At 33.2% G+C, this 21,600-nt stretch overlaps 1 long non-coding RNA gene across 3 annotated transcripts in view; it reads left to right on the top strand.

Moving 5' to 3' along the window:
* The first annotated feature begins 5,688 nt into the window (after positions 1-5,688).
* The window catches only part of LOC139492234 (uncharacterized), a 107,747-nt gene continuing 91,835 nt past the window's right edge, over positions 5,689-21,600 (top strand). For all 3 annotated transcript variants that reach the window (XR_011656773.1, XR_011656771.1, XR_011656772.1), the window contains exons 1-2: positions 5,689-5,817; positions 21,299-21,359. This is a non-coding gene — a long non-coding RNA (uncharacterized lncRNA). The remainder of the gene's footprint in view (positions 5,818-21,298; positions 21,360-21,600) is intronic.

Raw genomic sequence — 21,600 nt, 5'->3', positions numbered from 1 at the left:
CGAGTAACCGAGAATATAAATTTTGGGGTCAAACCTAGTGCATTTCATTAATAAAAAAAAAAAAAAAAAAAAAATATAATCCGACAGTCCCATAATCCGATAGTCCGATAGTCCGACAGTCCTTTAATCCGACAGCCCGATAGTCCGACAGTCCTATCATCCGACAGCCCGATAGTCCGACGCACGGTCACTTGTCTCTGAAAAATATGCCTATATAGACATGGAACGTTTGTAAATTGGTATATTTTTTCATACAGAAAATTAACAAATCAGTCAGTATGACGTCTTGTACAGGACCGCAATAATCCCATACGAATCGGAAATGAACGGAATCCGAGTCCGTTCACCTTAAAACATGATCACTCTCACTGATTCAAATTCGCCCCCTTTCACTTTCACACGCTACACGTGCTTACAAAAAGTCCGTTTGCACCCTATACGTTTGCTTTTGTTTATTATGAAAACAATGATAAACATATTATAGCAATACTATTACTGCCCAATTAATATACTAACCAAAACTCGATTTTTTTTCATTATTTCATAATAAAACAACGGTTTTGTGTTGAATAAATCTAAATCATGTTTTGTTAGTGTATTTGTATTGCTATAAAAAAAAATCATTGTTTCTAAATAAAGCGCCTTTCTTATTTCGTGCTGTCATTTTTAAAACTTCAGCACTGCAGTCATAGGTCTTAACCGCTATCTGCTTTGTCTGCGTACTGTCTTCATGTCATGTCCAATCTTTTTCACATAATTGGTGATGATTCTATGACTAGGGATGCTCAGGTCCTTATAATAATTTAAATTACATATAAGTGTTATCCTTTATCAGCAAAGAGTTCAGGTTTTGGCAATCAGTAAACCAAAAAAATACTAGATAGTACAGCGGTTTATATTGCCATACAAGCTAGAGCAATGATAAGGTATTATAAACAGACGCAATTCAAGTTAAGATTTCATTCCAAATCATTAACTATGAAACCGTTCTGAAAGTGGTTTTGCATCTTGACTGAAATTTGAGATAATGACACTATTCCTATTTTATCAAAACTAATTGCTCTTTTTAGAAAACAAAAGAAAAGATAAAAAAAAATATTGATACTTCTATGTTGCTCTATCCGAAGAAGTCGTTTCATATCTTCGGGCCGAAACCCCGCAGATATAAAAGCATACATCTAATACTTGTGACATATCACATTCAACCAGATTATAGGGAGGCCCCCCCCTATTATACGTTACATCTTGGAACAGTATATTTAACAATATATGTGCTCCTGGTTACATGCATGCACTTGCGCATTTACAAAATGTATGTGAACAGACATTCTCGTTATCAACATCGACATGATGATATAAAGAATCTTATATTAATTGTTCAAACAAGAAAGGGGGGGGGGGGCAATACCTGTTTGTGTTAACCTGTTATGGCCCTTTTCAAGGTGTTGTTAACTGTTATCTGAGATCAATTTAAGCTGTTAACTGTTTTCAACCCACTTTGTTAACTGTTATCAGCATTTCTGCATTTTTTGTAAACTGTTTTTGCCAAAATCGAGGTGTTAATTGTTAGCATGTTAACGGACCCCCTATTGCTCTAGCTCCCTCAAGAAGGGATTTAATTTATATCCCATTTCGATGCATTCTACTTTTTACATTTTAAACACTGCTCGCGTTTCAGCAGTATGCTAATACGCTTTTAAAAAGACAATCATCCTTTGCAGCAGCACAGCTTGGTGTCGGACTGTCAACGTATATTTGTTCCTCCTAACAGAAGTTCCATTGGAAACTTTGTTATAAACATTGTCATAATATCTGTTCCTATTGGAACAAATATTCTATACCATTTATTCCATTAGGAACATTTACTGTAATATTCATTCTTGTGAAAATAGTATTCCAGAATATTTCTTCCTTTTGGAACTTATATTATGAAGGAACTTCTATTCCGTGACATTATCATCGGATTGTCGGATTAACGGACTGTCGGACTATCGGACTGTCGGACTATCGTACTGTCGGACTACTGGACTGTCGGAATTTCGGGGTGTCGGATTATAGCTACTTTCCCGAAAAAATGAATTTGAAACAAGCGATAAGTAATGTTATTTTGCACCAGATAATGACCGCGGATCTATAATTTTTATGGATCGGTCATCTCGATGTAAAAAACACCGATCAATTGTATTGAATTTAGACTTATACTGAACTATTTGAGTTCACAGTGTTCGTGTGTTTGTGTTCGGCTACAAAATATATGGGGAGCGTAGCTATAATCCGACACCTAAATTCAATACAATTGATCGGTGTTTTTTACATCGAGATGACCGATCCATAAAAATTATAGATCCGCGGTCATTATCTCAGTGGTGCAAAATAACATTACTTATCGCTTGTTTCAAATTCATTTTTTCAATGGATACTCCTATAAATATTTTTTTTTATTAAAACACAAATTGATATGAAAATGTGTTGTCGTTAGATGTTTATACAAAAGTAAAAAAAACATTCATAATATCTAAGCACGTGTACCGAAAAATAGTGTTAAAAGTTGTGGAAGAATATCTCGATCAAGAACGTTTTGCGACACTCCAGACAAGGACCGGTAACTCTGTTATTGTTTTTGCGGGAAAATATGAATGGCTTCTAATATCCAATCTTTTAGAAAAATCTATTGTATTTTTTTTACAGAAGAGTGTTCATCATGCACTTGCACTGCACTATAACTAGAATAGTAGAATAGAGTGACATACAGATGAAAATTATATATACATGCAACCGTAATATTAATGTAATATATTATAACAACCAAATATATACTCTGGGACTATTATTATATTAGTATTACTGTTCCAGGTGTATTGATTTGTATCACTAAAATACAATAGTTATTACGGTGCGGTAGAATTTCCTGTCATTTATTAATCATCCACGTACGAACTTGTACCAGAACAAATATATCTCTGTACATTGACCTCAGTTTCAGGTATAGAGATGTGATTTGTTTTTGTGACATATGCTTTTGACAATCCATAAGAACTTGCGGTCATCCGATGTTCAGTACTTCAGTACTTTGATTGTTTAAAATACAAATGCTACAAATGAAAATTTTATAAGTTGATTGATATTTTCCAATTATATTACAAGTTTAGAAATTTTTTTAGAAAGAGATTCAACGAGACTGTAACTTCAGAGGAATACATCCTTAATTTGCATTTCTGCCCTCGGGTACATTTTTTTTGTTAAAAATGGGCAATCATTTCATTAAAAGGGAAAGTCGAATGCACCCTTTTATGTTCGGGCGTGTTTGAGTTTTGTCTTGAAAACGTATAAAGCAAAAATGTCTTGCTCCAGATTCTATTAGTTTTATATATTTAGGATACAGGTTGATTTAATATCTTTACAAATGTACAGTACTAAAAAATGAAATATGTTGGTCAAGTGTAATACCTTTCCGATGAGTCATAATGAGTTACAGAAGGTGTGTTTGTATAAAAAAAATTTACTGACAGATTTTTCAAGTGCATGACTTAAAAAACTTAATTGTTATATGAGTTTTCATGGGTTGCAAGTCTTCAACCTCTGAAAATGTTTAGTCTGCCATTCATTCCACGAAATATTTTATTGGATTTTTTTTTATGCTTTTGAACTTTCAAAAATTACATCTGAGAACCGATTGGATAAAAAAAAATGAAGTTGACTTAAGTCAGAAAAGTAAATTAAATAGTGCTCAATAATTAGTAGATATAAGTAATGTCTTTTAAAATACAACGTTACTTGCATGCAAGGATTGTTATAGCCGCTTTGTGGATAAATTTGTCGGTTTCCAAGTGCAAAATTTGTAGCGTTTTGTCCCTATAATGGCTTCCATTTTTACGACTGCACTGGCCGTAAATTGGAGATCATTTTGACGAAGTCGAAACAAGAAAAAAATCTTTAAATTTCACTTTTCTGAGTGTAAAAAAGGACATGAACGTTTTCAGTGGCGGATTGACAGGGGGCACAGGGATTTGTTTTTAAAGAGATTGTCGTATTTCCTCACCTTTTATTTTCAAGGTAAATCGACAATTTCTTTACCCCCCCCCCCCTTTTTTTTCCCGGTCCATGAAAAATGAATTAAAATTTTCTAATGTATAATCATTAATAAAATGCTATTTTAATTTCATAAGCTCTACTTTATAACAGAATCCGGGACTTATACATTTCACTAAAAGCCCAAGCATACAGTTATATTTGTTTATTTTTCTTATTTCAATTATCATGTACATGTTTGAGGCTGTGAATAGGTCAACGAATAAGGATATGAAGGTGTTTTACAGATATTAGAAAAAAAAATGTGCAAAACAGTAGGTCTGGAAGCGAGGCAAAACATTAATGATAAGATAATGAAGAGGGGATAACAATATCGATTTCTTGGTTGGTTGTTTAACATCCAGTGCCAAATATTTGATGCATGTTTAGGACGAATATAATAAAGATCAATTGAAAGGAAAACAAAGAATAAAGTGAAATAGGAAAAAAAATAAAAGATATTAAAATATAGAAACGATGATCTGACACCCCGCCCCGAGAAAAACCTACTCACACTCGCATAATATTTCCCCAGACATCGGGGTTCAGGATCCGCCCCTGACGTTTTAACTTAGAAATATTGATGACCTGGACATGAATTCCTAGGAAAATTGTTCCGAGGACATAATTACTGACATATGGGACTCAAATTAACAGTATACTAGTAAATTCTTTCACCATAGACATTTAATACTAGTGAAAATTCTGCCGTCCAGACACATTTATTAGGACTAATTTATCTCTTACATTTGAACAATAAGTATTCGTTCCTTTTGTGACAACCCTGTGATGAAATATAAAGCTCAAACAAATGCTATTAAATGTTTTATCTTTATGGAACTTCTTTCTGGCTATATTTTTGGTGTTGATGCGGAAAACATACATATATTCTCTCTCTTTGCTTTATAAAAAGTCCAACTATTCTTTTTTTTATCAGAAATTGCAGTATGCTAGCTAATACTAATCTAGGGAGCAATCATTTGATTTGTATTGGGGAGGGGGCTAGGCTGGAAAATGTTGTCCTAGTCTCAGTTTATCCTGCCTTTTTTTACATAAATAACATCCTGCTTTTTTGTTTGAGTCCCTGCTGCCTTTTTTTTTTTCAAGAAAAATGCATTCACTTTTGGGCCCCCTTATGACAATTTCCTGACCCGCCACTAAATAAGCCGGGTCCTTCATTGTGATTTTTTTTTACCCTTTTTTTAAACATTAGCTCATTATAACTATAATTAATTGGTAGCTGTATTCCGGCTGAACATTGCTCTTTTTTGTTATCAGTATAATTTTACCCTATTCTTTATTCTGCTTCTGCTTCTCAATCTGCCTGATTATTTTTTGGTGAAATTGCAGCTATTCATGTTCTTTACTGTAATCGGTATATTTTCATCAAATTATTTAATTTTACAAATTTTACCAATTCTTTAATTAATTTTCCATTTTCTTAGCGTTCAGTTTATGTTTTAGCGGAATCCATTTTTACAATCCATTATTCTCTTTTTTCTATAATGCTTGCCCATTTTTCTCTATCTTGATTTTTTTGCCAATTAAAATGATTAATTATTCTCTATTCGGTAAACCCCCAAAGACCTTTCCTTCACGCTTCATCGAACCACATGCATTGTGGGCTACTATTGGCGGGAATTTTCTATTGATCTAATCTTTCAACTCTTGTGGAAGGATCCATTTTGATATAAAAATGTTGCCCTAAACGGCTGTTAACACATTTGATTTGAAAGTTTCGTCTAAAAGGTAGGTTGTATTCTTTCTTTAAATTTATAAATAATATATGGCCTAGCATATTTTGTTACGCAGTATAGATAGTCAAGTTTTAAAAGTTACACAGTATCGGAATGTTAATTTCAGTTTCGTAGAAAACTTTTTGTAATTCACTTTATACAAACTGTTTAACACATTTTATAATAAAGATAAGAAGAGAAGATTTTATCTTTTAATATATATTAAATGCTATTGTATTAAGTTTCTGGTTCAACCAAAGAATTGGACTGAACTCTGGATTTTCGATTCGAGTTGACCGGTATGCATGTGCCAATCGATTTGAAATATTATTCCATAGAAAAGTAAACTGTTTTATCTAATATGGTTAATTCGAGTCTTATCCTGTAAATTTTCGTAGTAGAAAGTGTCAAGTTACCATCAGGTGTGATTCCAGCAATTTTTAAAATAGGTCCCAACCCAGGATAAAGGGATTTCTTTTTTTTTTTTGGGGGGGGGGACAACTTAATGTCCCCATTCAAATGCATTGATTGTCCAAACAGAAGGGGGTTCCAACTCCTGAACCCTCCCTCTGGATCCTTTACTGACCATGACCATCATCCCGGATGGCCTCTTTTTGAAACAATATTTGTTGTTGACTTGTTTTCATTCTAAATATTCAACATGCATGAAATATTTGCCACTATACGTTAAGCAACCACCAACAATCAATAAATCATTCATATTTTTCTTGCTTGACAGAGTCAAAAAGTGAGACATAGGTATGCTGTTTCTGGTGTCAGCAATGATGGCGTCAAAAATGTATAAGTTTGTAATTTGGTCTAGTTTATGGTGAACCACTAGTGGTAGGTCAAAGCATGTATATATGTCTCTGGTCAAAGATATTCGGTATGCAGTTGTATTGTAGTATTGGCACATTTTATTGCCATGGAGATTATTTGGCCCCGCCCCCTCAATTATGGTCTATTTTGATATACTATATGCCAATTCAGTGATCAGGAAGGACGTGCGCCCTGCGCCTATAGCGCATATTCACCAGAAATGGCGCATAGAGTGACAAATGTAAGCGCCCACGTGGCGCACGATATTTTTCACATCGTTTCGAAACGTTTAGATGTCGTCAAATAGATTTCCGATCGTGTTCCGTGCAGCCATGTTTGTGTACACAACTGTATAATGTTCCTCCAATCATAGGAGCACCTATATATTTTTAGGATGTCTCGGGTGTTTTCCTATGGTTATAGAACCATGCAGTTTAACGCCTCGGGTGTTTTCCTATGGTAATAATAGAACCATGCAGTTTAACTGATAACCCAAAAACGTAATTAACCATCATTCATGATATAATTTTCTATAAACAACTTTACATTTGTGAAATTTGGCTATTAGAGACTCAGACGAGATTTAACTCTAATATAATCTTATAATTTAGTTTAGCTTGCTATTATTTCGATTGAAAACCCCTGAAGTCTTTTTATGAATATAGTTTTTGTCTCAATAAAAGGCGCTTAACTGTCCTTGTCATTTTTGGTCTTTGGCTCGTTTTGACATTTTGTAAACATGACTATAGCGAATTATTTTTTTGTTCTATCAATTAATGGTACTCTCTACTGTTATTCTTGTCATCGTGATGAAGTAATAATAATAATACAAGAAGTGCAGAGGACGTTCCTGAAATGTCCTCTAATGCGGAACGTCTGGAATGAGTATGGTATCGACGAAGACCCAAATTTAATGTTAAAAAAACATGAACATGAACAAGCCAAGGCAACAGTAACAGTTTAAACATTGTAAATAAAGGTTATCTTTAATATTGTCCGTTTTGGAAGAAGTTATTGTATGTTCATTGAACTTACAGAATCACAGGAACAATATCCATGATATTATTTAAAATCATAAAGATAAGTACCAACACCTCTTTTCCAAAACATGAAAAAATAATGATACTTTTTATTTTTTTACAGAAGTCAATTCAAATGGCCCACTCATTTGACAACATGGCCCATTATTTTTTTAAATGGCCCATTGAATTTATTTTTGAGGGGCCCTCAGGGCCCATAGTGAAAAAAACCTTCCAGATCACTGATATGATGATTTTTGTAGACTGCAAAATAATTGTATTTTTGTTCCGTCAGTCTTGTTTAAAATCAAACGCCTAAAAAGCAATACTTGATTTGCTTGTGGACTTTGTAATAGTGTATAGTTGCAGTTATCTTTTTAGCTATAACATTTTAAAAGACTATATTTACACCGTCCGCCGAAACATTCAGGTTAAAAGTTGATATTAGTCGACCCTGAGAAAAACTTTGGGATGGGGTGAAAAGGAGGCACATTGTTAATATCTACTGACTTTGTTATTTGAAAATTGTTAATGAAATGAACATGTTAAATTCAAATCAATATAGAATCATATTCAAAACAGTGTGGTCCTGGCCATTGATTGACGACCTAAATTATCCCATTGACTGGGACAGATCAAGTGAACGTTTGTCGGTAACGACCATTGCTCACTTCTTACTTATTATATAATTTAAACTGTGGGGTCACTATAGGTTCTTAACGCCTTTAATAATAAAATAATTCGAAAAATTATTCAGGAATAACCTTTATGTTTTGATTTATATTCCTAATCTGTCCCAGTCAATGGGATAATTTAGGTCGTCAACCAATAGTCGTAAAAAAAAAAGGCAGGATGAGTAACTTGGAAAAAAAAAGGCAGGATGACATAATGTTGTAAAAAAGTCAGGATAAGCTAAGAAAAAAAGGCAGGACCGAATAGACTGAAAAATAAAAAGGCAGGATAGAGATTACAAATAAAAAAAAAAGCAGGAAACAATTTTTCATCCTAGCCCCACCCCCTAAAAATCAAATGGTAGCTTCCTAAGTTATATCACTGCTTCACTGCGTTGTCGTTTTGAATATTTGTGATTTTGTCCTCATTTTTGTTCGATGTTGTTTGCTTTAAGTTTGGCATTTTATCGGTCTGGCGAGTACAGCTTATTTAAAAGGGATTTAAACGTTTTTGTTTTTTTTCATATTTCAATTGTGCAGGGTTAAAAGGGTTGTTGGTGTGTATTGGTGTTTGTGTTGGTGTGTGTGTGTGTGGGTTAGATCTAACAAATACGTATTACCTCGCTGTATATAATTTATGGTCGTTGGTTTGTCTCATGTGAATTATTTTATTCAGGGAACATTTGAGACGCGGAGGGAAAGTTGTATAATTAAATTGGCAATCAATTGGCAATAATATTTCATCTTCTTTTTGAAGTAATATATGTAAATTTAAGTATTTACAACTCAATACAACATGCAGTGATTTGTTTAAAAACTTGAGGTATTGAGAAAAGAATTAACGAAAGTATTCTCCCGCCGCTTCTGAAGTCCATGTTTTGGAAAAAATACCCCCCCCCCCCCCCCCCCAAAAAAAAAAAAACCAACTAAAATATAGGTGCAGAGTGGCATCATTTGATAAAGAATCTGAGAAAGTTTTATTAATATACGGTAAGTTTAGGAAAGTTGCGTATAGTGAATGGGTACCACCCAATAAGGTAGTGGAAAAGCCCTTATCATGGAAGGAGAAAACAGTGAGTTTTCTAAAAAAAAAAATGAAAATAAGAGGTGCACAATTGAATTAAATGATAAAGAATCTAAAAAAGATTCACAAAGTTAAGTGTCTGAAGGAATTTGTGGATATAAAATAGATACGCCCAATATAAAACTATGGCAAAGTCCGTATTTGAGATATAAAAACATGAAAAATATTTTCACCAAAAAATAGAAATAGAAGGTGCATATTTGCATTAATTGATTAAAAATGGAGCAATTCAGTTCAGAACTTTTATAATTGGTTTAGGAGGTGGTGTTGGAAAAACCTGATAGGTGCCTCATATAATGCATAGTCCGTATCTTATACAAAGAACCCCCATAAAAGATGTTTACTTTAATTCGAAATAGACGGTGCACAATACAGTCATTATAATTTATGATAAGGAATCCGGGAAAGAATAATTAAGTCATATCAGTGACGGATAAAAAAAAAAGGCGATCCGGCGGATTGAAACCCTTTTTAACTATCAATGCATTTGTATGGGAACATATATTTGGAATCCCCTTTTCTCCTGGATTGGACCCTCTCTCCATTTAAAAATGGCTGGAAACCCCATTGTATATTAAGTGGTAAATGAGGAGATGTACTTACAAAACCGGCCAAACATAGTATAACTGTCCAACGAACGAACGGAATGACGGACTTCATTATCATTATAAACCCCCGCAGTGTTGTACAATTGGGTGTCACCGAAATAGCTCTACTCCCAAAACAAAGTGAAGTAACTGTGATCAATTATAGGCTACAGTACGGCCTCGAATGTGTGTAAATACATGCATTTTTGTATTACAATTAAATCTGTGCGTTTGTACAATTTTAAGTATAACGGAGGACAATTCTGAAACTTATACATACAACAAACCTTCCTCTTGTTTTAACAACATTTAAACATCCTTATACTGAATGTAGTAAGTCGAGTACACCCTATTAAGCTAATAGATATAGCAACATGTGGTGTGAGTGCCAATGAGACAACTCTCCATCCAAATAACAATTTAAAAATTAAACCATTATAGGTACGGCCTTCAATGTTTCATATAAGTTTTTTTCAGGATGTTAATTTATTGAAATATATTTGTGTTATTTCGAAAAATGACACCTTCTAAATGTATCGTAAATAACTCTGAAATCACTACTAGAATACAGTGAAATATAAAGATTTTAACAACATTTAACATCCTTATACTGAATGTAGTAAGTCGAGTACACCCTATTAAGCTAAACATGTTTCATATAAGTTTTCAGGATGTGAATTTATTGAAATATATTTGTGTTATTTAGAAAAATGACATCTTCTAAATGTATCGTAAATAACTTTGAAATCACTACTAGAATACAGTGAAATAACGACTGATCATACAGTTTCAAAATATACAAGCGAGACTGATCGTACAGTGAGAAATTCAAACAAGTGTTATTTTCTTATTTCTGGCTTCAAAGATCTGGTTGAAACTTTTACCACCACTTGAAATATATTTCATTTAGTTAATTAAGTCTGGTATTTACGTTAATTTGTACACTAAGAGGGTAAAAAGATTGTTTTTAGGTTCACAGACTGATTGTCCTTAGTGATGCACTTGAAAATCTATTGATTAAGACAGAGATACGAATAATGAATGTGCTAAATTTAATTCTAAACCATTTGAGAATATCGATGTCAGCTGAATTAATCATTCAGCAATGTACAGATGATCCACTTACCGTTAAATTCAGTATATCCATCAAATTTCACATACTATCCAAAAAGTTCTCGCTTCGAAAATCGCGACTTCCGGATAGCGTACAGAATAGTATCTACACTGTGACACTAAAAAATATAGGTCACAAATGAGTTAAATAAGATAGTTCAATTTTAATGCCAAAAAAGGCATTTTTTTCTCCAAAGGGAGATGATTTGGATTTTTTTCAATGATATCTACATATTAAATGTCACCTGGGGCCAACAGGAATTGATTTTTTGGAATGATTTTTGTACCATATGATAAAGTAACAATTACTTATGGTAATTGGTAATTAATAAAATTTGCAATGAAAAATAAATGTTTAATTTTTTTCTGAAATCTGAAAAAACCTGTGAGCCTCCTTAAGGAGTATATATGTACCCTTTTTATACGCCCGTCAAAATTTTGACGGGACGTATTATGGTATACAAATGTCTGGTGTCTGTCCGTCTGTCTGTCCGTCTTGTCTGTCCGGCGTAAGCATGTCGCTCCGTAACTTGAGAACGACTTATCCAAATTTCATGAAACTTAACATACAGTAAAACCTGTATAAACCGGCCGGCTACGGGACTATGAAAAAGGGCCGGTTTATTCAGGTTTTCGTATCGACCGGAAGTTAATGACTTGTGACGTCCGATAGTTTGCTATAAAAGTTCTCTTTGATATCTGATCAATTAAAATACTTTTACTTCGTTTTCCATTGTTTACATTTGCATCCTAACGCTCGCGTTGTTTGGATTGTGAGACATGAGTTTCGATTTACTTCCATGATCATTTCTTTGAAATGTTGGAATGGCCGATCAAAAAGCCAGAATATTATCAAACGTAATTTCATCACTATTGAAACTTTGTCTTACAGTGTACTATATCCATTGATTGTTGTCATCCGGGTGGTTTTCATCATCAAGGTCATTTGTTTAGGGGTTCACAGCAGGGAACCCTGGGTTTCGACATCACGTTGTAAATTTCTTATGCTGCGATTTAAATTTGTTTATCCAAGTTACAAAACGTAAGTTAAATCCGAGATATATTCGGTGTGTCTTGTCGTTTAATTGACACGTTTATAATGTTTAAATAAATAATACAGCTCACTACTGTACGATTGTAAGTTCACTTCACAGTTTAACACCTTACTAATTGATAATCCTGAAAAGTCATTTTGTATAAACAATTATGTTTTGATTGCATATCGATCAGTGAAATTAATTAGACAAACCGGTTTTGACAGGTAATAATTAATGTAATTAAGAGTATTGGGACTTCCTAATTAGACCGGAATTCGGAATACACAGGGTCCGGTTTACAAAGGGTATTTTAACAAAGACTTTGAAGGGAAAAAAATGGGACTTTCATTTTCGGCCAGAATGTACAGGAAGCCGGTTTATTCAGGGTCCGGTTTAATCAGGTTTGACTGTAGTTGTTTCTTATGATGGTCAAATGATCTGTATACTTTTTGGTGAAAATAAGATTAAAACTTTTTGAGTTACGGCACTTTGTAACTAAAACAGGGGTGTGTTTTTTTCACATGTCGCACCGTATCTAAAAAACGATTCTTGATTATGGCTTCAAACTTTAAACACTTCTTAGTTATATTAATCTTAATATCTGTATACTTTTTGGTGATGATTCAACATTTCATTTTTGAGTTACTGAGTATTTTGTAAAAAAGGGGGAGGGGTTTTTTACATGTCGCACCATATCTCATAAAAGATTTATGATTATTGCTTAAAACTTTACACATGTCTTTGTTTAATTAATCTAAAGATCTGTATACTTTTTGGTGATGATTCAAAATTTCATTTTTGAGTTTTGAGTTACCGCACTTTGTAACTAAAACAGGGGTGTGTTTTTTTCACATGTCACACCGTATCTCAAAAACGATTCTTGATTATGGCTTCAAACTTTAAACACTTCTTAGTTATATTAATCTTAATATCTGTATACTTTTTGGTGATGATTCAAAATTTTATTTTTGAGTTGTTGAGTATTTTGTAAAAAAGGGGGAGGTTTTTTTTACATGTTGCACCATATCTCATAAACGATTAATGATTATTGCTTAAAACTTTACACACTTCTTTGTTATATTAATCTTAAGATTTGTATACTCAAAAACAATTTATTATTATTGCTTGAAACTGTACACACTTCTTTGTTATACTAATTTAAAGATCTGTATACTTTTTGGTTTGATTCAAAATTTTATTTTAGTGATATTTGTAAAAAAAAAACGGGGGGGGGGGGGGGGGGGGGGTTTCACATGTGCCGCCGTGTCTCAAAAACAATAAATGGTTATTGCTTAAAACTTCCTCAGAAACTATTTATGATTATTGCATAAAACTTCCACACAAGATGTCGGGCGTATCATGTGCTCATGGCGCAGCTGTTTATTATAAATTTAGAAACACGTCGGAGGGAATTCCCCAGTTTTGATAACATGCGAGAGTTCTCTGAATTCCGATCGATAAATCTATTTCTGTTATATATAAGAACTGAAAGGATGTCCGGAGTTTTCTTATGTCACCGTTATGAAAATGATATTTGATATTATACTTCCATAAAGAAATGGAGGTCGTTTAATTAACATTTAATATATGTCCTTGCTACAAATCACAAGTCTAGGGTTGTAAGTATGTGCATGCGTATAGTTTTCTTGACTTTAAGGGGTATCAGATTGAATGGTTGCTCTGGATTCCCCACTCCATTGATTAATTTGAAACTCATGGAATCCTTTCTATGTATGTCTGCTATTGAGGATTATTGTTGTTGCATAATTTTAAATCATATATGTATGCATCATTTGAATTTGAATTATTGTAGTCCACAACATGAAGGTGTAACTAGAACACCCCTTCAGCCAAAATGGAGTCTTCCATTTTATCGCTATAAGTTGTCTCCCTTCCGTAAGTAACTTTCGTCAAACTTTTAAACGACAATACTTTGAGAAAAATTAACTCATTCTGTCAATAGACATTGTATTATATTAAAACCAATTTCAATTTAAACAGAGGAATGTGTACAGAAAGGAGTCATTATTGCCCACTGACCACTAGGAAATTAAATATTGAAAGAGTTAGGAATGTGGTTTCACCTAGAATTCTTGTAGGTCGGTATTTCCATTTTGTTTTATTTTTATGGCCCCGCAACTAAGTTTTTTTTTATAATTTTTTGTGACATGATTTTGAGTGTGGGGTTTCGTCTTGTCTTGGTCTGAGTTGATCATGGACGAGTTTACCCGAAATTTAAATGATTGGATTATTTCTCTTTGTAATATTGGTTGAGAAAGATTAAATGATGGCAAAATGTTTATTTCATCACAGGAGGAGGGGTGTGGAAATGCTATGCCTGACTCGCCGGACTTGTACATTTGAACAACTGGACAAGTAATTATTTTTGTCTGGGTTGCCTGTGGACAAGTAAAAAATTATAAAAGAAAAAGTTCAAATCCAACAAAAATATAGAATAAATTCAAATGTATAAAGATGTTTAATTGATGTAAAATAAATCAATGGTCAGCGAGTAAAAACAATGTTCATGACGATAAATATTACATAATACAGGAAATAGATTGATTACCAAAATAGATATAAATATGTATGCGAACACGAGTCGGTTTGCATTGGTTTTGTCCATTGACCCGGGATCGTAGATTAGGTTTTATCCATCATGACTGGAAGTGTCATTTTATATGATCGTTGATAAATACTTTATAATAAAGTGGACAAGCAAGACAAAAAGAGTAATGAGTAGAGTAAAAAAAATGAAAAAGCAAATGGAGGATAAAGAGTATTAAAAAAAATAAGGAAGCGAGAATTTCAGACATCTTGACTATCACTATCAGATTGCACCTGGCTATCTAGGATGGAAATTCAGAAAATAAATTATTTTTTTGTCTTTATATTTATAGATCAAAGGTCAAAATTATTTGTTGTCAGAGTGTTAAATAGAAGGGATGCTTTAACTGCCCATTAAGACAATTATAAACAAAGAAAAAGTGTGTCCGTTGAAAGAAACACCAAAAAAATCAATATAGTTTATCCATTATTTAATTTTCATTTCTTCACTCACTGTCCTCTAAATTATTATATTATTATATGTACCTACTGGCTACTCAGAGACTGGCTACAATTCTTATTAAAAAAATGCTTCAAAAATGACCTTTACAAGTCATTTCATTGGTTGGTTTGCTGTAAGGTTTCTGTCCCATAGATGTTATTACTACTTTCTTAAATTTTTACACATTTAAACAAATGGATTTCATTTGCTTCAGAGATAAACTGTAAACAGCAATAATGTTCAGGAAAGTAAGATTTACAAATAAGTCAACATGACCGGAATGGTTAATTGACCCCTTAAGGAGTTATTGTCCTTTATAGTCATTACCCCAATTTGTATCTAGTGTTAAATTATGTATTTATATGATAGAACAAATTCTTGGTATTCCTAATTATTGGAAGAATTTTATATGCATAAGTAGTATACCTAAAATGACAAAGTTATTTTTCATTTACCTGTAGATATTATTAAAACCGTTTTTTGTCGAGCCTGCAACTTTTGTTGCAGAAAGCTCGACATAGGGATAGTGATCCGGCGGCAGCGGCGGCGGCGGCGGTGTTAGCTCACTTCTTAAAACCTATATATTTTAGAAGGTGGAAGACCTGGATGCTTCATATTTTGTATATAGATGCCTCATGTTACGAAGTTTCCGTCAGTCACATGTCCATTGTCCTTGACCTCATTTTCATGGTTCATTTAACCCCGGCGAGAAGAAATTCATGACTTCATGAACTATCATGAATGGTTCGTGAATGTTCATGAATGGTACATGAAAATTCATAAATAATTCATAAATGAAGGTTCATGAATTTAATTCATGAACTGTTCATTAAAAGTATTTTATGAATGTTCATGAAGTTTTGATGAATCACTAGCTGCTCATAAAAAATCATGAAATGTTCATTAAAAGTATTTATGAATGTTCATGAAGTTTTGATGAATCACTAGATGTTCATAAAAATTCATGAAATGTTCATTAAAAGTATTTTATGAATGTTCATGAAGTTTTGATGAATCACGAGCTGATCATTGAAATTCTTGAAATGTTCATCTGTCATATGCATGTGTTATGAATAATAGATGATTTAGTAACTGGTAACACTGCGTGTGGGACTGTCACTGCTGTTACTGGTTTGCTGCAAGAAGGTTTTTTTTACTCTTCCTTTCCCTAAACTGCTAAAGATGTAAATTCTGATTTTCTCCAAGTTCACATATGTGCCTTTCTATTAATTGTCGTCCGGCATATAAATAACTTAGAAAAATATCAGATCAATGATAGATAGGCCCAACGACAGACGTTTCTCAACGTATGTACAATGTAAACAAACCTTGACCTCGTGGTTTTAATCGTACTGAACAGTTCGGCCCTAAAAATACCTTCCAAGTGAGTCCACTTGTTTATTCACATGCACCATGTGCCGTTTAAACTAAAGATTTTTTTTTTATTATACTTAATAAAACTGCATATTAATAAATATTTGTTTGCGACACCCTTGATTTATTTTCATACTTCCGTTACGGCACAGATCAACTTCTGGCCGATATTATCTGGGGCGAGATTGTCACAGTCTCAACGTCAGCATAAGTGCACTCTTGGGTAATACGTCACCAAAATGGAGATTACGCTGATGGAAACACGGAAAAGACATTTCCAGTCAGAAAGATTTCAGATAAGTGCATTACAAATTTAATTTAACATGACAGACATGTGCATATTATTATAAAATATAATTTGTTGAGGAAATATAATTTTTTTATGGTTTCTTTGAGCAAAGCAACATCAGAAAGTCTGAAAGCATATTTGAAAATTTATTTTTAATTATATAAACAAAATGAATAATTGTTTCCACATATGATTATTGGTAGTTACCTAAAATTTATAGTTTTTGAATTGTTTGAATTGTTCTTTTGTGAAAATAATAAGTAGCCAGTTTTTATAATCTTCAGGGGATAAAAAGGGGGAGGGTTTTGAAATGAATTTGATTCATTAACAGCTTCAGATGTAGTGTGTAAACAGGCAACAACATTTCAATTGAATTTTATTGCTTTAAAACATCTAGAACAATTGATTCTTTGTGGATTTTTTTTATACTTTTAGGGGATTGAATGATTAAATATCAAAATGGAGCTGCCAGTTTTGATAGTAAAACAGATTCCGTGGAGATTTTAGTTACATTTATTCAGCGATTCTACTTGGAAGAACAGAGACAACAAAATATTACAGAAAGAAGCAGAAACTTTACATGTATCCTTTTATATTATTATATCTGACGCATAGTTACTTTAGTTTTAATATTGGGTGGGTACAGGTGCAGATCCAGCCATTTTAAAAAAGGTGTGGGGTTCAAACTATGTACTATAAACCCTTTCATATGCATTGATCTTGCTAAAAAAGGGTGGGTTCCAATCCCCCCCAGAATCCTCTCCTTGACAGTAAAACCCCTGTGAGATGATAATGAATAATTCATGAATATGCATGAACATTTCATGAACTGTTCATGAACAGATTTCATGAACAGTTCATCATATCTTCATGAACATTTGATGAGCAATTCATGAACTGAAAATCGACAGTAATGTTCATGAACTTTAATGTTCATGAACAATTCATGAACAAGAAAGGTTCATGAACATTTAAATGTTCATGAACAACAATGATCATGAACCCTTTCTTGTTCATGAATTGTTCATGAACATTAAAGTTCATGAACATTACTGTCGATTTTCAGTTCATGAATTGCTCATCAAATGTTCATGAAGATATGATGAACTGTTCATGAAATCTGTTCATGAACAGTTCATGAAATGTTCATGCATATTCATGAATTATTCATTATCATCTCACAGGGGAGTACCCACTTGAAAAAAAAGTTCAGATTTTTTGTAATGTTAAATTCTCTCTTTTTATAAGTAATAGGATAACTATATTTAGCATGTGCGTACCTTGCAAGGTCCTCATGCCCGTCAGACAGTTTTCACTTGACCTCGACCTCATTTCATGGATCAGTGAACAAGGTTAAGTTTTGGTGGTCAAGTCCATATCTCAGATACTATAAGCAATAGGTCTAGTATATTCTGTGTATGGAAGGACTGTAAGGTGTACATGTCCAACTGGCAGGTGTCATCTGACCTTGACCTCATTTTCATGGTTCAGTGGTTATAGTTAAGTTTTTGTGTTTTGGTCTGTTTTTCTCATACCTTTATGCAATAGGTTTACTATATTTGTTGTATGGAATGATTGTAAGGTGTACATGTCTAGCGGGCAGATGTCATCTGACCTTGACCTTGTTTTCATGGTTCAGTGGTCAAAGTAAAGTTTTTGAGTTTTCGTCTTTTTATCTAATACTATACGTCATAGGTTAACTATATTTGGTGTATGGAAATATTTTATGATCTGTATGTCAGTCATGCAGGTTTTATTTGACCTTGACCTGGTTTTTACGGTTCATTGCTCAGTGTTAGGTTTTTGTGTTTGGTTTTTTTTCTTAAACTATAAGCAATAGGTCAGCTATAGTTGTTGTATAAAAGCATTGTTAGCTGTACATGTCTGCCTGGCATATGGTTCATCTGACCTTCACCTCATTTTCATGGTTCATTGATCAATGTTTAGTTTTCTTGGTTAATGTTAAGTTTATGTGACAGTCAATAAAGCTTTATATTTAGAAGTATCAACAAAATCAATGATTAGTAAAGAAGGCGAGACATTTCAGTGTGTGCACTCTTGTTTTCAGAAGTGATTATTTTCTACGGGTTAAATATTTCGCTGTGGGGTTTTGCCATGGCTTTGTTTTGACTTGTTTGTTTGATTTTTGGCCTTGAATGTTTGTCCCTAACATTTTGTTAACTGTGCATTTGCATTCAGGTATCCCAGATCAAATTTATTCGTTCATAGTATGTTAATTTACGTTTTTTGATTGAGTTAAGCATTTCATATTTTATCGTGTGGTTTTCTATGTTTGATGTTATGCTATGGTTTCAGAAAAAGGGAGTAGGTTTGGTACCATTAAAAAATAAAGGCAACAGTAGTATACCGATGTTCAAACTCATAAATCCATGGACAAAAAACAAAAACGTTTAATCCCGCTGCAAATGTTTGCACCTGTCCTAAGTCAGGAATCTGATGTACAGTAGTTGTCGTTTGTTTATGTAATTTATACATTTTTCTCGTTTCTCGTTTTTTATATAGATTAGACCGTTGATTTTCCCTTTTGAATTGTTTTACATGAGTAACATCGGACAAACCCCCCCTTGAAAACAAATAAGCACTGTTAAAGTCAATGTTCTGTTCGAATTGTGACTGTTAAAGTCGAGTTTGTGAGTCCATCGAACCCCTCCTTGGAAATTCCTGGCTACGGGCCTGAAACACCTACTGTTTGAAAGCTTAGTGAGGAAGTTTTCACTTTTTCAGTGAACATAATAGACTTATGTTCTCCCATGCTCAACTTTGTTTGCATTTTAGAATAAATCTTGACATTTGTACAATTGTTAGTTCACTCAGAAAATCATTGAATATCCTGATTGCGTGATCGACTGGTTAACTATTTCTGAATGAATTATTTCTGTTGTATTAAGTAACTCCACAGGACCAGTCTAATAAATTTTACAAAATGTTGACTTTGAAAGATCAAAATAACCAAAGATTTCAACATTGACATCAATTTTTTTTAATTTAAAGAATATATAGAGGCATATATGAATGAAATGAGATGAAATAAATTGACTGCATTTCCCGACACTCACAAACTTGTTTTACGAACTTGAAAAAAAACAATGATCTTAAAAACGATCAAACACAGGGGTTTGTTACAATTTGCCGGGCTTACATCCATACGAACCCCGAAATTGAGCAAGTCTTTGAAGTATTAATTATCACCTATTCCATCTAATAATTGTTTAGTCAGCAGTAGTGAATTTTACCATTTGAAAACATTTGAGAGGATATGATTAGAAAAACAAACCCCAAGCTGATACGACATGAGAAATTCACTTTCTCCATGTCCAGCTTGGATGAAGCCATTTGAATATTATAAATGAGAAATCATTATGCTTCATTAAAATATTAATTCCTGTCAAACGTTGTAAGGTTAACTGTACACTCTACAGTGGGATACAAAACCAAACACAGAAGCTGACAATGACTTTATTGTTGGTCTTACATGTTCTGCAACATCACCTGTTATAGTGCTAAGAAATCTTCACATAGGCAGTCTGGTACTATAGACCAATCACGGAAAAAGACTTCTTCTTGCTTTTTTTTTTGATACACAGATAGTATGAGGATTATATGAATTTACAATGGAGAAATAAAGACTTCTTCTATATCCAGACAATAACATTAGCAAACAAAGGGGTAACTTCCAAGAGCATGATGAGGACCTCATTACAAGAGAAAACACCAATAGCATAATATAAAAAAAAAACGCATAACAAATTAATTACAAACAAACCGTGCACCGCAACAAAGTTCCTAAGAATTGTTGAAAATTACACACTTAACACAGCGCTATATATCCAAAAATCCTGTGGAGAACACTGCAGTTGTATTACCTAGACACATCTCATTATTTGGCCTTGCCCTTCTGTTGAGGTTGCACTTGCATTTGTTAAGTTTAGCTGGATCATATCTAAATTTATCGCTTAAGTAAACAAAATCATGGTTAAAATTAGGAGTAAGCTTACTTTCTATTTGGACTTCTCTTGAACTGAATTTTAATGTGCGTATTGTTATGCGTTTACTTTTCTACATTGGCTAGAGGTATAGGAGGTGGGTTGAGATCTCATAAACATGTTTAACCCCGCAGCATTTTCGCGCCTGTCCCAAGTCAGGAGCCTCTGGCTTTTGTTAGTCTTGAATTATTTTAATTTTAGTTTATTGTGTATAATTTGGAGTTAAGTATGGCGTTCATTATCATTGAACTAGTATATATATGTTTAGGGGCTAGCTGAAGGAGGCTTCCGGGTGCGGGAATTTCTCGCTTAACATTGAAGACCTGTTGGTGACCTTCTGCTGTTGTTTTTTCTATGGTCAGGTTGTTGTCTCTTTGACACATTCCCCGTTTCCTTTCTCAATTTTATTTTCCAACATTTATATATATGCAAATTTGATATTTTACAGAAATCTAATAACTAAAGCAGAAAATTTGAACAACCTAAGGTTTAGAGAAAGTAATGTAAAGGTAAAGTATAACAAAAAGTGTGGTAATTAAGAATATTAGTATTAACATATACATGGTGATTAGTTTTTTGTTGCATCATTCATATCACAAGATACTTAAATATAAGTATTAACTGAAGAAAAATCCTTCAGTATTTCAAGTTCTTAATCACCATGAACTGAAAAACGTTATTGAAAAGTGACTGGTAGTTGTTTTCATGAAGTATGCCAAGGGAGATAACTCTAATCACATTGAGAGGAGG

This window comes from Mytilus edulis, chromosome 10 (assembly GCF_963676685.1).
Source record: "Mytilus edulis chromosome 10, xbMytEdul2.2, whole genome shotgun sequence".
NCBI lineage: Eukaryota > Metazoa > Mollusca > Bivalvia > Mytilida > Mytilidae > Mytilus > Mytilus edulis.
This window is presented reverse-complemented; position numbering and strand designations above follow the sequence as displayed.